At 42.9% G+C, this 13,140-nt stretch overlaps 1 protein-coding gene across 2 annotated transcripts in view; it reads right to left on the bottom strand.

The window, feature by feature from the left end:
• KCMF1 (potassium channel modulatory factor 1) overlaps nt 1-13,140 on the bottom strand; it is an 87,666-nt gene that overhangs the window by 29,447 nt on the left and 45,079 nt on the right. The window lies entirely within an intron of this gene.

Raw genomic sequence — 13,140 nt, 5'->3', positions numbered from 1 at the left:
ATAGCCCAATTTCTACCCAATGGTCCAAAAACCTTGGGTCAACAATTTGGTTTAGAGTGGTCTTAAATTAGTTTACCCACCAAGAATCTGGCCAACATAAATTTAAAAGGAATGATTTCCATTTAAATCACAAAATACACAACAAAGCACCACCAAAGAGCTAGCAGAATCAGACTGTAGGAGTTCCTATCAGAACAGGATTCAAGCAACAATTCCCAATAGGTTAAAAGAAATAAAAGAGAAGTTTGAACAGGGCAACCAGCAGATCCAAAAATGAACTAATCAATTTCTAGATTTCAAAAGATATGTAGCAAAAATCAATTATTAAAAATCATGCCATTTAGGATTCCACCTATATTAGTCACATTCATAAAGCTGAATAGCAGTTACCAGGGGCTAGGAAAAGCAGAATTGAGCTACCACTTAATGGGTACAGTTTTCAGTTTGAGATGACAGAAAAATCCTGGAGCTAGATGGTGGTGATAGAGGACAAAGATGTAAATGTACTTAATGCCACTGAATTATACACTCAGAAAGCATTAAATGGTGAACTTTGTTATGTTATGTATCTTCTATAAAAAATTTTTTTTGCAACAGCATTTTTAAAAAGTGTCTATGAACAAATCTAACCAAAGACTTAGAAAAATGTATTCAAAGACATTAAAAAATATTCAGGGGCCAGCGCTGTGGCATAGGGGGTAAAGCTGCTGCCTGTAGTGCTGGCAACCCATATGGGCACCAGTTTGAGTCCTGGCTGTTCCACTTCTGATCCAGCTCTGTGCTACGGCCTGGGAAAGGAGTAGAAGATGGCCTAATTCTTTGGGCCCCTGTACCCACGTGGGAAACTCTTGGCTCCTGGCTTCGGATTAGCCCAGCTCCGGCCGTTGTGGCCAACTGGGGAGTGAACCAGCAGATGGAAGCCCTCTCTCTCTCTCTCTCTGTGTAACTCTTACAAGTAAATAAATAAATCTTTAAAAAAACAACTTAAAAAATCCAGATTCATGGACTACTAGGTTCACAATAAAGGACCAATTATTATTATTATTTTTAAAGATTTTATTTATTAATTTGACAGGTAGAGCTACATAGAGAGAGAAAGAGAGAGAAAGGTCTTCCCTCCATTGGTTCACTCTCCAAATGGCCGCAACAGCCGGAGCTGCGCTGACGCGAAGCCAGGAGTCAGGTGCTTCCTTCCTGGTCTCCCATGTGGGTGCAGGGGCCCAAGGACTTGGGCCATCCTCCACTGCCTTCACAGGCCATAGTAGAGAGCTGGATTGGAAGAGGAGCAGTGGGACTAGAACCAGCCACCCATATGGATGCTGGTGCCGCTGGCGGAGGATTAACCTAGTGTGCCATGGTGCTGGCCCCCAAGGATCAATTCTTAAGTTGATCCATGGAATCAATATAGTTCTAATTAAAATCACAAAGTAATTTTCATAGAACAAGCTGACTCAAATTTCTACACAAGTTACAAGAACAGTCAAGACACTCCTGAAGAAAAAGATGGAGGGACTTGTTTAACATTATCAAGAACTACAGTAACAAATACAATGTAAGCTGCAGTGATTAAGATAGAATATATTTGTATGAAACAAAATGACCTATGCAATACAATAGAAAGAGTAGTAACAAAGTGCTGAAAATTTTCATGACATCAGGGTCACTACAGATCAGCAGGGAAAAGAGGGAATAGACAATAACTGGTACCTACAGGTGATAATCCACATGTAGGAAAAGCAGAATTAGATCTCTTCCCTATATCCTATACACAAAAATCAACTCCAGATAGGTTAAAGACGAATATAAAAGAAAAATTAAAAACTCTCTAGAGAACAGAGGGAAATATTTTCATGAGCTCAGATTATAAAGCATTTTTAAATCTCCCTTTGCCTCAAACATACACAGTCTAAGCCACTAAAAGAAATATAACCACATTAAAATGAAGACTTTCCTCCCATGTTTTAGCACCTTAGAGTGACTGAGAAGATGAGGCTCAGAAACTAGTGATATGTACAACACACACGGCAAGCAAAGCTGGCATTCAGAATACATTAGGACATCTGACATATCAATAAGAAAATGGGCAATCATGTCAATGGGCATTATAGAGAACATAAAACACAAATGGCCTATAAATTCAAGAAAAGATAATCTCATCCGTCATCAAAGAAGTGCAGATAAAGCCATCATGAACTATCATTTTATCATTTTACATCTACCAGTTTGGTAGAAAACTGTAAGTCTTATGATATCAAGTACTAATGGAGATAAAGAACAACAGAAGCACTCATTCCTTGCTGGTGAAGTGTACATTAGAACATCACTGAAAAATCTGTTTACATTCTAGCCTAATTAAACACATATACTTCCTGGGGTGGGCATCTGGCCTGGCAGTTAGGACATACTATGTTCTACAGAGTACATGGGTTCAATTCCTGGCTCTTGTTCCTGATTTTTTGTTGTTTTGTTAAAGATTTATTTTTATTTATTTGAAAGGCAGAGTTATAGTGTGTGGGGGGGTATCTTTCATTCACTGGTTAACTTCCCAAATGTTGGCAATGGCCAGGGCTGTGCCAGGCCAAAGCCAGGAGCCCAGAGTCATCCAGGTTTCTCACCTGGGTGCAGGAAGCTAGATGAGAAGTGGAGTAGCTGGGATTCCAATTGGCACCCATACATGATGCTGGTGTCACAGGTGGCAGCTTAACTGCAATACTACAATGCTGGAACCTCTGGTTCCTGATTTTCTAATTGAGGCAGTGGTGATGGCTCAAATGACCAGATTCCTGCCTACCACGAGGGAGGCCTGGATTGAGCTTCCAGCTCCTGGTTTTGGCCTGTGGCACTGCGGGCATTTAGGATGTGAACCAGCAGCTGGGAACTCTTAAATTAAAAACAAAAACAAAACAAAAGTCTCCAGCTGTTAAATTTTTTTCCCCAAACATGCATGCTTCTTATGACACTACAAGTCTACTCAATTAAATTTCCCGAGCAATCTTCTGTTCATGGACCAGAAGAAATGGAGAACAATGTTGACAGGTTTTTTTTGTAACTAGGAAACAAACTGTTAATGACCTAAAGCCCTGTCAACAGTTCATATTCATAGAATGAATAGAAAAAGAAAAAACAAAAGGAATGAGTCATACCACGGGAGAGAACCATCTAAGAGACTCAGGTAAGTGAAAGAAGTCTCAAGAGAACACACATAGTATTCGAAAACAATAATAATCCAGTTTAAGCAATCAAACATGCAGTGAGACTAAAAACAGGAAATAAGGAACTGACAAATTTTTGATCAGTGGTTCCCTGAGGAAGGTAAGGGGGGTAGAGGTGGGCTAAGAGATCCTTAGGGATCTTAAAAATTAACTTTCTTTTTATATGTAGCAAAGGGAATGTGTTCGTTTCAAATATTCTCATATACTCTATGTATACATATACATAAAACTTCCTTTCTTCCAACCAAGAAAGGGCGGGGGGAGCAGGGACTGTTCACAATACAACCAATGGGCTGTCAGTTCAAAATAGAAAACCATCCACAATTAGTTTTGGCAGATTACAGACCCTCAGTGTTTGCTGAGTGAATATTAAAAAAAAAAAAAACAAAAAAAAACATGGGATTTTTTGTATTAGACAAATCACTTACTGTTTCCTGATCAGTTTCTTTATCTATCAAGATGTAGAAATTATGAATATGATGGGTCAACTGTATATAATTTTATTTCAGTAATATTCACAGCCTTGGGCAGGACATAATTAAGATGTCAGTTGAGATGCTCATGTCCCATATTCATGATTCAATGCTTGGCTCTGGTTCCTGACCAGCTTCCTGTTAACAAAGACCCTGGGAGGAAGTGGTGATGGTCAAGTAGTTGGTTTCCTGCCACCCACACGGGAGACCTGGACTGTGTCCCCAGCTCCCAGTTTCTACCTGGCCTACTTCCTGTCTTTGTGGGCATTTGGGGGAGGTACCACAGATGGGAATTGTTTCTCTGCCCCTCAAATAAATAAAAAGAAGTTTTAAAAATATACAGACCCAGGGCCAACACTGTGGTGCAATGGGTTAATGCCCTGGCCTGAGGCACTGGCATCCAATATGGGATCCAGCTTTCTGCCATGCCCTGGGAAAGCAGTAGAAGAAGGCCCAAGTCCTTGGGCCCCTGCACCCACGCAGGAGACCTGGAAGAAGCTCCCTGGTTCCTGCTTTTGGATCAGCGCAGCTCCGGCTGTTGCGGCCTACTGGGGAGTGAACCAGCAGATTAAAGGCCTCTCTCTCTGCCTCTCCTCTTTCTGTGTAACTCTGACTTTCAAATAAATAAATAAATCTTTAAAATAAATATACAGACCCTTTTAAATCAAAATATTCTTTAAGATTTCCAAAGTTACACTGAGATTCCACCAAATTACGAGAGTCAAATGATGGCATCAAGGCAGAAATTTTTCAGCAAATTCAGCAGATAGTGATGATCTATTAAGTAATATATTCTAGGTGTTGGGGATAAGCACTGAACAAAAGAAAGCCCCCCCCCCTAACATTTTGGTGGGTAAAGACAAGAATAAAAACAAAGTTACAGGGGCTGGTGTGCTTGCAGTGTCGCATCCCTTTTTGAGTCTGGCTGCCCCACTTCTGATCCAGCTCTTTGCTATGGCCTAGGAAAGCAGTAGAAGATGGCCCAAGTCCTTGGGCCCCTGCACCCACGTGGGAGACCTGGAAGAAGCTCCTGGCTCCTGGCTTTGGATCGGCACAGCTCAGGCCATTTGCAGCCAACTGGGGAGTGAACCAGCAGATGGAAGACCTCTCTCTCTCTGCCTCTCCTCTGTGTAACTCTGACTTTCAAATAAATAAATAAATAAATAAATAAATAAATAAATCTTTAAAAAAAGGTTACAAAACATGTTAGAAAATTAAGTGCTACTAAGAAAATTAAACAGAGGATAAGCAGTTGACAAAAAAAAAAAATCTTCACTGAGAAAGATAATGTGAGCCAGGAAAGATGGAAGGCTTCAAAACTAAAGCACTTAAAATTAGCTTCCAAGTATAAGAATGTTCTAAGCATAACAGTAAAAAGTAGTATGGACAGAAATAAATGGGGGGAGTCTTCAAAAATTCATGGAAAATGCATATTATGAAAAAACTACACGTATTTAAATTCTTTAAGAGCAAAATAAACTTTTAAAGGGTTAATTCCATCTTCCATGAACTTTTGGAAGTAACTTCATATTTATTTGAATTCACAAATCAAAGTTTAATACGACTGGGTTACAACAACCTTGACAAGCAAACATAGTGTGAACTTAGGTACAGGGAAGTGAACTCAGCTCTGAACCCTAACTATGGGTGTGGCCTGACATCAGTCTAGCCAGCCTTCTCTTTGCTGCTGACTGACAGTGCAAAGAAGCCCTGGACTGAGCACAGCAATACAGCCAAACGCCGCATCATTTTCAGTAGAAAGATCCTGGCGGTGCTTTCCCCTTGTCTGCTATTCTAATTCAAAGCTCTCTAAATGGTTCATGTGAAGGGTGGGGATGGTGGTCTCAGGCTTCACTTCTAATACAGTTAGATCCTTTATGTTGACCCTTTATGGATAAGAAGTCAGGGAAGCAAAAATGTCATAATAGCTTGCTATCTTTTCTCACTGTTTTGCTAAAAGCTCTGTCCTGATTTCCTTTTATCATCATCAACTTGTTAAGTCAATATCTAACTTTATGGAAGGTTTCACACCACCTCTCATCTGAGAGTAGCTCTAAGTCTACATAAAAAGTGCAGGCCATGCACAGCCACTGGCAGTTTCTGAGCAGCAGTCTCTTGTCCCCCTCTGCCTGCTGTTCTCATTTAGCATTGAAAGGGACCTCAGGCCCTATGCAAACCAGACCCCTTCTATGTACGGCTATCAGAATTTATTATCATTTTACAGCACAAACTAACAAAACTGGCTCCTTTAGTGTCAACTACAGGTAATCTACAGTTCCTTCCATAAGCAAGCTCTTTGCTGCTGTTCCTTGAGTAACAACAGGATTTCTGCCTGGTACCAGCAGGCTCAGGGAAATCACAACCCAAACAGAGAGGTGCCATAGGAAAACTAACGACTCCTTCACAGAAAGAATGGAGCTGCTTCGGAAGCAATACCAGGAAGTTGTATCCAAGATAATAATCAAAGCTTCTACAGAAAATTATCATGACAGAAGTAAGAGTTCAGTTATTGAGTGGCAAGGCTGGAAGACTACTACTTGTCTAGATAGCATTGAGATCTATCAGATTTTTAGAAGTCTAGGTTTCACTTATCCTAACTGCATACATCCTGTAAAACCTGAGTTAGTCAAATAACAGAATATGCAACTTATTGTTAAATAATCTATGCTAACTAGCAAAAACCACATCATAAATTTATGGTGGGATTTTTTTTTTTTTTTTAAGATTTATTTATGTGTTTGAAAGTCAAACAGAGAGAGAGGTCTTCTTTCTGATGGTTCACTCCCAATTGGCTGCAACGGCTGGAGCTGTGCTGATTTGAAGCCAGGAGCCAGGAGCCTCCCCCAGGTCTCCCACACGTGTACAGGGGCCCAAGGACTTGGGCCATCCTCCACTGCTTTCCCAGGCCATAGCAGAGCACTGGATTGGAAGTGGAGCAGCCGGGCATTGAACTGTCACCCAAAAGGGATGCCAGTGCCTCAGGCCAGGGCGTTAACCCACTGCACCACAGTGCGGACCCCAAGGTGGGATATTTATGATCCCTAACCACTTAGCAAGATAAGAGAAAATGCTCAATTTTGACACAAGTAAAACCTAATGATAACAGTGGTGTATACAAAAATGGCTCTCTGAAATTTTTATCTGTATACATTCATATCCTCAGCATTTACTGTGTTTTTAGCAGTTCTGAAGCATACATAAAAAGTATCAACAAAAGTTAGAGAAAAGGGGGGGTCTGTGTTTGGACGTAGCAGGTAAAGCCACCATCTGACTCTGGTATTCTATATGGGCACTGGTTCGTATCCTGGCTGCTCCACTTTTGATCCAATTCCTTGCTAAAGGTGTGGGAAAAGCAGTGGAAGATGGTCTAAGTCCTTAGGCCCCTCCAGCCATGCTAGGAACCCAAATGAAGCTCCCGGCCACCATCTGGGGAGAGAACCAGTGGATAGGAGATCTGTCTCTTCCTCTCTCTCTTTCAATCTGACTTTTCAAAATATAAGATTTAAAAAAAGAAAGAATATTTGAGGGAGGAGTGGGCTAATTTAGCCTAGTGGCTAACATGCCTGCATCTCACATTGAAGTATCTGAGCTGGACTCTAAGCTCCAGTTCGTTACCCCAGCTTCCTACTAATTCAGACCCTGGGAGGCAACAGTGATGGCTCAAATAATTGGGTTCTTGCTACTTGGGTAGGTGATATGGATAGTGTTCCCAGATCCTGGCTCCAGCTGGAGTCCAGCCAGGGCTACTGTAGGCATCTGAGGCGTAAAGCAGCACATGGGAACCCACCGTCTTGGTTGTTCTGCCTCTCTTCCTCTTGGAGAAAGAAAAAGAGAAAGAGAGAGAGTATGAATGAGAATATGCCCTCTAGTGAGAACAGATTTTTCTTTTTAAATTTTTTTTAAAAATTTATTTGAAAGACAGAGTTACAGAGAGAGGCAGAGAGAGAGAGAAAGAGGTCTTCCATCCACTGGTTCACTCCCCAGTTGGCCACAAAGGCTGGAGCTGCACCAATCCGAAGCCAGGAACCAGGAGCTTCTTCTGGGTCTCCCAAGTGGGTGCAGGGGCCCATAGATCTGGGCTATCTTCCACTGCTTTCCCAGGCCACAGTAGAGAGCTGGATTGGAAGAGGTGCAGCCGGGACTAGAACCGGCACCCATATGCCAGCGCTTCAGGCCAGGGTGTTAACCCGCTGTGCCACAGCACTGACCCCTAGATTTGTTTTTCATAAAAAAAAAAAAAAATTATGAAAGAGGTTTTGATATTTATTTCCTTATAGCTTTTTTCCCTGAAATATTATTTATTCATACATTCAAAAGGCATAGGCCGGCGCCGCGGCTCACTTGGCTAACCCTCCCCCTGCGGCGCCGGCACCCCGGGTTCTAGTCCCGGTTGGGGTGCCAGATTCTGTCCCAATTGCTCCTCTTCTAGTCCAGCTCTCTGCTGTGGCCCAGGAAGGCAGTGGAGGATGGCCCAAGTACTTGAGCCCTGCACCCACATGGGAGACCAAGAGGAAGCACCTGGCTCCTGGCTTCGGATCGGTGCAGCGCGCCAGCCGTGGCAGCCATTTGTGAGGTGAACCAACAGAAAAGGAAGACCTTTCTGTCTCTCTCTCTCTCTCTCTCTCTCTCACTGTCTAACTCTAACTCTGCCTGTCTTAAAAAAAAAAAAAAAAGGCCTAGTGATGGGAGGGGGCAGACACTGAGATTTTCCACCCACTGGTTCACTCCCCAAATGGTCACTAGAGCCTGGTCTGGGCAGGGCGAAGGTAGGGGCCAGGAACTCCATCTGGGTTTCTTACATGGGCGGCAGGGACCTATGGATTTGGGCCATCTTTGGCTGCTTTCCTAGGCACATTAGCGGGAAATGGGACTGGAGGCAGAGCAGCCAGATTTCACCCCTGCTCTGATATGGGATGCAGGCATCATTAAGTGGCAGCTTAACCTGTTGCACCACAGCCCAGTCCTTCCTGATAGCTTTTTTTTTTTTTTTTTAAAGATTTATTTATTTATTTGAAAGTCAGAGTTACACAGAGAGAAAAGAGGTGTGTGTGGGGGGAGAGGTCCTCCATCTGACAGTTCACTCCCCAATTGACTGCAATGGCTGGAGCTGTGCCAATCCAAAGCCAGAAGCCAGGAGCCAGGAGCTTCTTCTGAGTCTCCCACATGCGTGCAGGGGCCCAAGGACTTGGGCCATCTTCCACTGCTTTCCCAGGCCATAGCAGAGAGCTGGATCAGAAGTGGACCGGCCGGGACTCAAACTGGCGCCCCTATGGGATGCCAGCACTTCAGGTCAGGGCTTTAAGCTGCTACGCCACAGCGCCAGTCCCCCTGATAGTTTTTTAAAGGGGAAAATACCATGTTAGTACAGCTTTTATTTTTTATTGGAATTAATTTTTAGGTAAGGAATAGAGAGTTGGTGATAAGTAAAGATCAATAAAGGACAAGTTACAGGTCAACCCAGTGAAAACGAACACAGCAGGAAATTGACCCTATTTGAAATGTGTAGCCCGGATTCTAGAGAATATACAGCATTTGCCATGACAACAATTTTGACTTCTAGATACCAGGTTGTGGTGGAATGAGAAGGCCATGCCAAGATGGCCGCTGGCAAGCGAGTGTCAGTTACTCAGGAAAGGCTTTGAATCCCACCTGGCAACAGAGCCTGCCTGGCAACAGGCTGTGATTGGATGGCTTTGGAAACTGCCTGGCAGCAGGCTGTGATTGGTTGGGGCATAGACCACCCCTTGACCGGATTGGCTGGTCTTGACTATATAAGCTGTTGTACTAACTGAAATAAACGAGTCTACGGGCTGCTTGCCTCAAGCCCACTTTCACCCGACTCCCGGGGTCTGTGTGGTGACTCCACGCCTCTTGCCCCCACCACGCTCCTCCACTCAGAAACGAATCCACTGCAACATTGTTGAGAAATCCACTGCAACACCACGTCATTTGGAGTCTTTTTTATTTTTATGAAATGTCAGAGTATTATCTCTTTGAGTCCTCTGTTATCTTTCCAGTTGCTATGACTTTTCCAAAAAAGGGTAAGTCCATACATTACATATATATGCTATAAAATAATCTTAACAAGCTGCATAGAGAACTATACTAAAAGAACTACAACAACAAAGATAATTCCCAAGAATGGGCTCTTTGCATTTAGGCATTTGGAAAATCTATAACCCTTTGAAGAGGACCTCAGATGAACACAAAAACAAATAAATGAACTGCAGCAGCTCAGTGAAAAGCAGAAGTAGCCAGAATTACCTCATATAAAGATAATGGTCAAAGGATATTTCCAAAAGGAAAACTGCTGTTAGAAAGAATCTAATTTATTTTAAAGATTTATTTATTCATTTGAAAGGCAGAGAGAGAGAGAGAGAGAGAGAGAGAGAGAGAATATCTTCCATCTGCTAGTTCACTTCCCAAATGGCTGCAATGGCCTGAGCTCCTGAGCTATGCTGATTTGAAGCCAGGAGCCAGAAGCTTCTTCCAGGTCTCCCACATGGATGCAGAGCCCAGATACTTGGGCCAACCTCTGCTGCTCTCTGGGAAACATTAGCAGGGAGCTGGATTGGAAGTGGAGCAGCTGGAACTCGAACTGGCACCCAAATGGGATGCAGGCATTCGCTTTACCCACTAAGCCACAGCACTGGCCCTAGAAATCTGATTTTATAATTTTTCACAAGCTGGGTGCTTAGAGGAGGAGTAGCTCTAAGTTGCTTATCCTTCTACAGAGAATCAAAGTGAAAAAAGAAACAAGCCTGCCTTGCAAAAATTATAAAGTAGCTTTAGGGATTTCTTTAAAGGAAAAAAAAAAAAAAAAAGCTCAACTTTACTTTTATTTTATTAGAGATTTATTTGTTTTACATGAAAGAAGTTATGGGGGGGGGGGATGAGAATGAGAATCTTTCATGTGCTGGTTCACTCCCCAAATGGCTGTGATGGGCCCATCCGAAGCCAGGAGCCAGGAGCTTCTTCTGGGTCTCCCACGTGGGTACAAGGGACCAAGTACTTGGGCCATCTTCCACAGAGAGCTGGATCAAAAGTGCAGCAGCCAGGTCTCGAACCAGCACCCATAAGGGGCTGCCAGATATATACACCATTTTACATATGTATTTTAAAACTCTGCCATGTTTTCAAGGGAGAGACTCGAGAGAAAATAGGGTACAGCTGTCCATACAAATATAGCTAAGCAGACCCCAGGAACAGGGAAAGGAAAGCAAGAAAGGCATATGTAGTCAGATGAGAGGAAGATCATGAAGAAAGAACTGGGTGACTGAGAAGAACATTAGGGTAGGGGAAACATGAGAAGCTTGGTAAGTAGATTTGCAATGCATGCTCTTCACATTTAGTTCGAAACTGTAATACACTCACCCAACAATTTAAAACAACCCCGTTGCACAGCAGGTTAAGCTGCCACCTGCCATGCTGGCATCCATATGAGCACAGGATCAAGTCTTGACTGTTCCACTCGTGATCCAGCTCCCCAGTAACGTGCTGGGGAAAGCAGTGGAAAATGACCCAAGTATCTGGATCCCTGCCAGACAGAGACCCAGATGGAGTTCCAGGCTCCTGGCTTCAGACTGGCCCAGTGCCGACCTTTGTGGCCACTTGGGGAGTACATAAGCAGATGGGAGATCTCTGTCTTTCAAATAAACAAACAATCCTTAAAAAAATTACACAACCTTTTCCATACTGGGAGTCAGCTTTTCTACTTCATTCAGGTGCAATTTTGCAGGTTCTATGAAACATGACAAAAAGAAGCATTCACCCATTCATTATTTCATTATTTATGGAGTACCAACTATGAGGGTTCTTCAAAAAGATTGTGGCAAATGCATGCTGTGAAAAAATCATGCATGAATTTCAAAAAATTTTTTTTTGCACCAAAACAAACATGTTTTACTATGAACTTTCCAAAGTATCCTCATTTGTGCCAGGATACAAAATGACAAACAACTTTGCTGGAGTTGACAGCAGGAGGACTGGGCATTTCGTCTAGCAGTCAAGACACCCAGGCCCCACACTGGCATGCCTGTGTCTGACTCATGGCTCTGGCTCCTCATCTCAGTTGCCTGCTAATGCATGCACTGGGAGGCAGCAGTGATGGCTCCAATTGTTGATTTTTTTTTTTAAAGATTTTATTTGAGAAATAGAGTTACAGAGAGAGTGAGAGACAGAGAGAAAGGTCTTCCATCTGCTGGTTCACTCCTCAAATGGCTGAAAAGGCCAGAGCTGAGTAGATCCAAAACCAGGAGCCAGAAGCTTCCTTCAGGTCTCCTGCGTGGGTACAGGAGCCCAAGCACTTGGACAATCTTCCTCTGCTTTCCCAGGCCACAAGCAGAGAGCTGGATCAGAGAGGAACAGCCGAAGACATGAACCGACGCCCATATGGGATGCTGGGGCCGCAGACAGAGGCTTAGCCTACTATGCCATAGTGCTGGTCCCGACTGCTCCAGTTTATTGGTTCCTACCACCACATGGGAGACCTAAACTGAGCTCCCCACTACCAGTTTTGGCTCAGCCCAACCATAGCCAACGTGGATATGATGTGGAGGGTGAACCAATGAGTGGGAGCTTTGCCTTCTTTCTAAACAACAACAAAATTCTGGGGGGCACAGCAATGAATAAAAATATTTGCCACACACAGCTGACACTTCAGTGGTATTAGCAGCAACTTCCTGTCACTTATGTGCCAGATGCTTTACATACATCACTAATTCAATCAATTTCTACAAGGTTTGGAGATAGGTGGAAAGTGATAGAAGTTTTGTGGCTATAGATGATTCAAGGCTGGTTTAAACCTGCCCAACAAAGTGGATGGAAAGACAGGGGCTGCATATTTAAGAAATTCCTTATGAACTTTGTCAAAGAAGGAAGTTCAATTCATTTTTAAAAGTTGACAATGCAGAGGAAGTTGGTCCATTTTGGAACAGTTACTTGATGTGCCTGATTGTAAAGAACTGGTCTATACTTACTTAGTTCATAGAAATGCATCCCTGGCCTGCAAACAGAAACCTAAGTAACAGTGGGCTTACTCATGAGTGAGCTGAGGAGCAGCCTTTCAGAGGCTCTTATCTGTTAACAGAGAAGTTTCTATAGCACTCAACCTACTGTTATACTCAGCCATGAGTAGAGCTGTTTTCTGACTCACAAAAAGGTGAACAATGTGGGTATAACGAGTGCCTGGGATGATGTGTGGACTCATTGAATACCTGCTGAATGAATGAAGTGTGAAAGAGAGAAGGGGACTTTTTTCTGTAGCAATTAGAGAAAAGTTTGGAAAGGGGGATTAATATCTGTATATAATAAATTTAAGATTGACTGAATAAGGAAAGAAGAGAAGGAAAAAGAACAACAGGTACTCTCCCCCTACAGGTGGAGAAATTATGCAGGTTAAGGAATCCTTTGTCAGCCACAGTTTTGTGATTACAATTTGGTAGAAATATGAAAAC

The sequence above is a fragment of the Lepus europaeus genome, chromosome 13 (genome assembly GCF_033115175.1).
Source record: "Lepus europaeus isolate LE1 chromosome 13, mLepTim1.pri, whole genome shotgun sequence".
NCBI lineage: Eukaryota > Metazoa > Chordata > Mammalia > Lagomorpha > Leporidae > Lepus > Lepus europaeus.
Note: the sequence above shows the minus strand (reverse complement) of the source record. Positions and strands in the feature narration are given on the sequence as shown.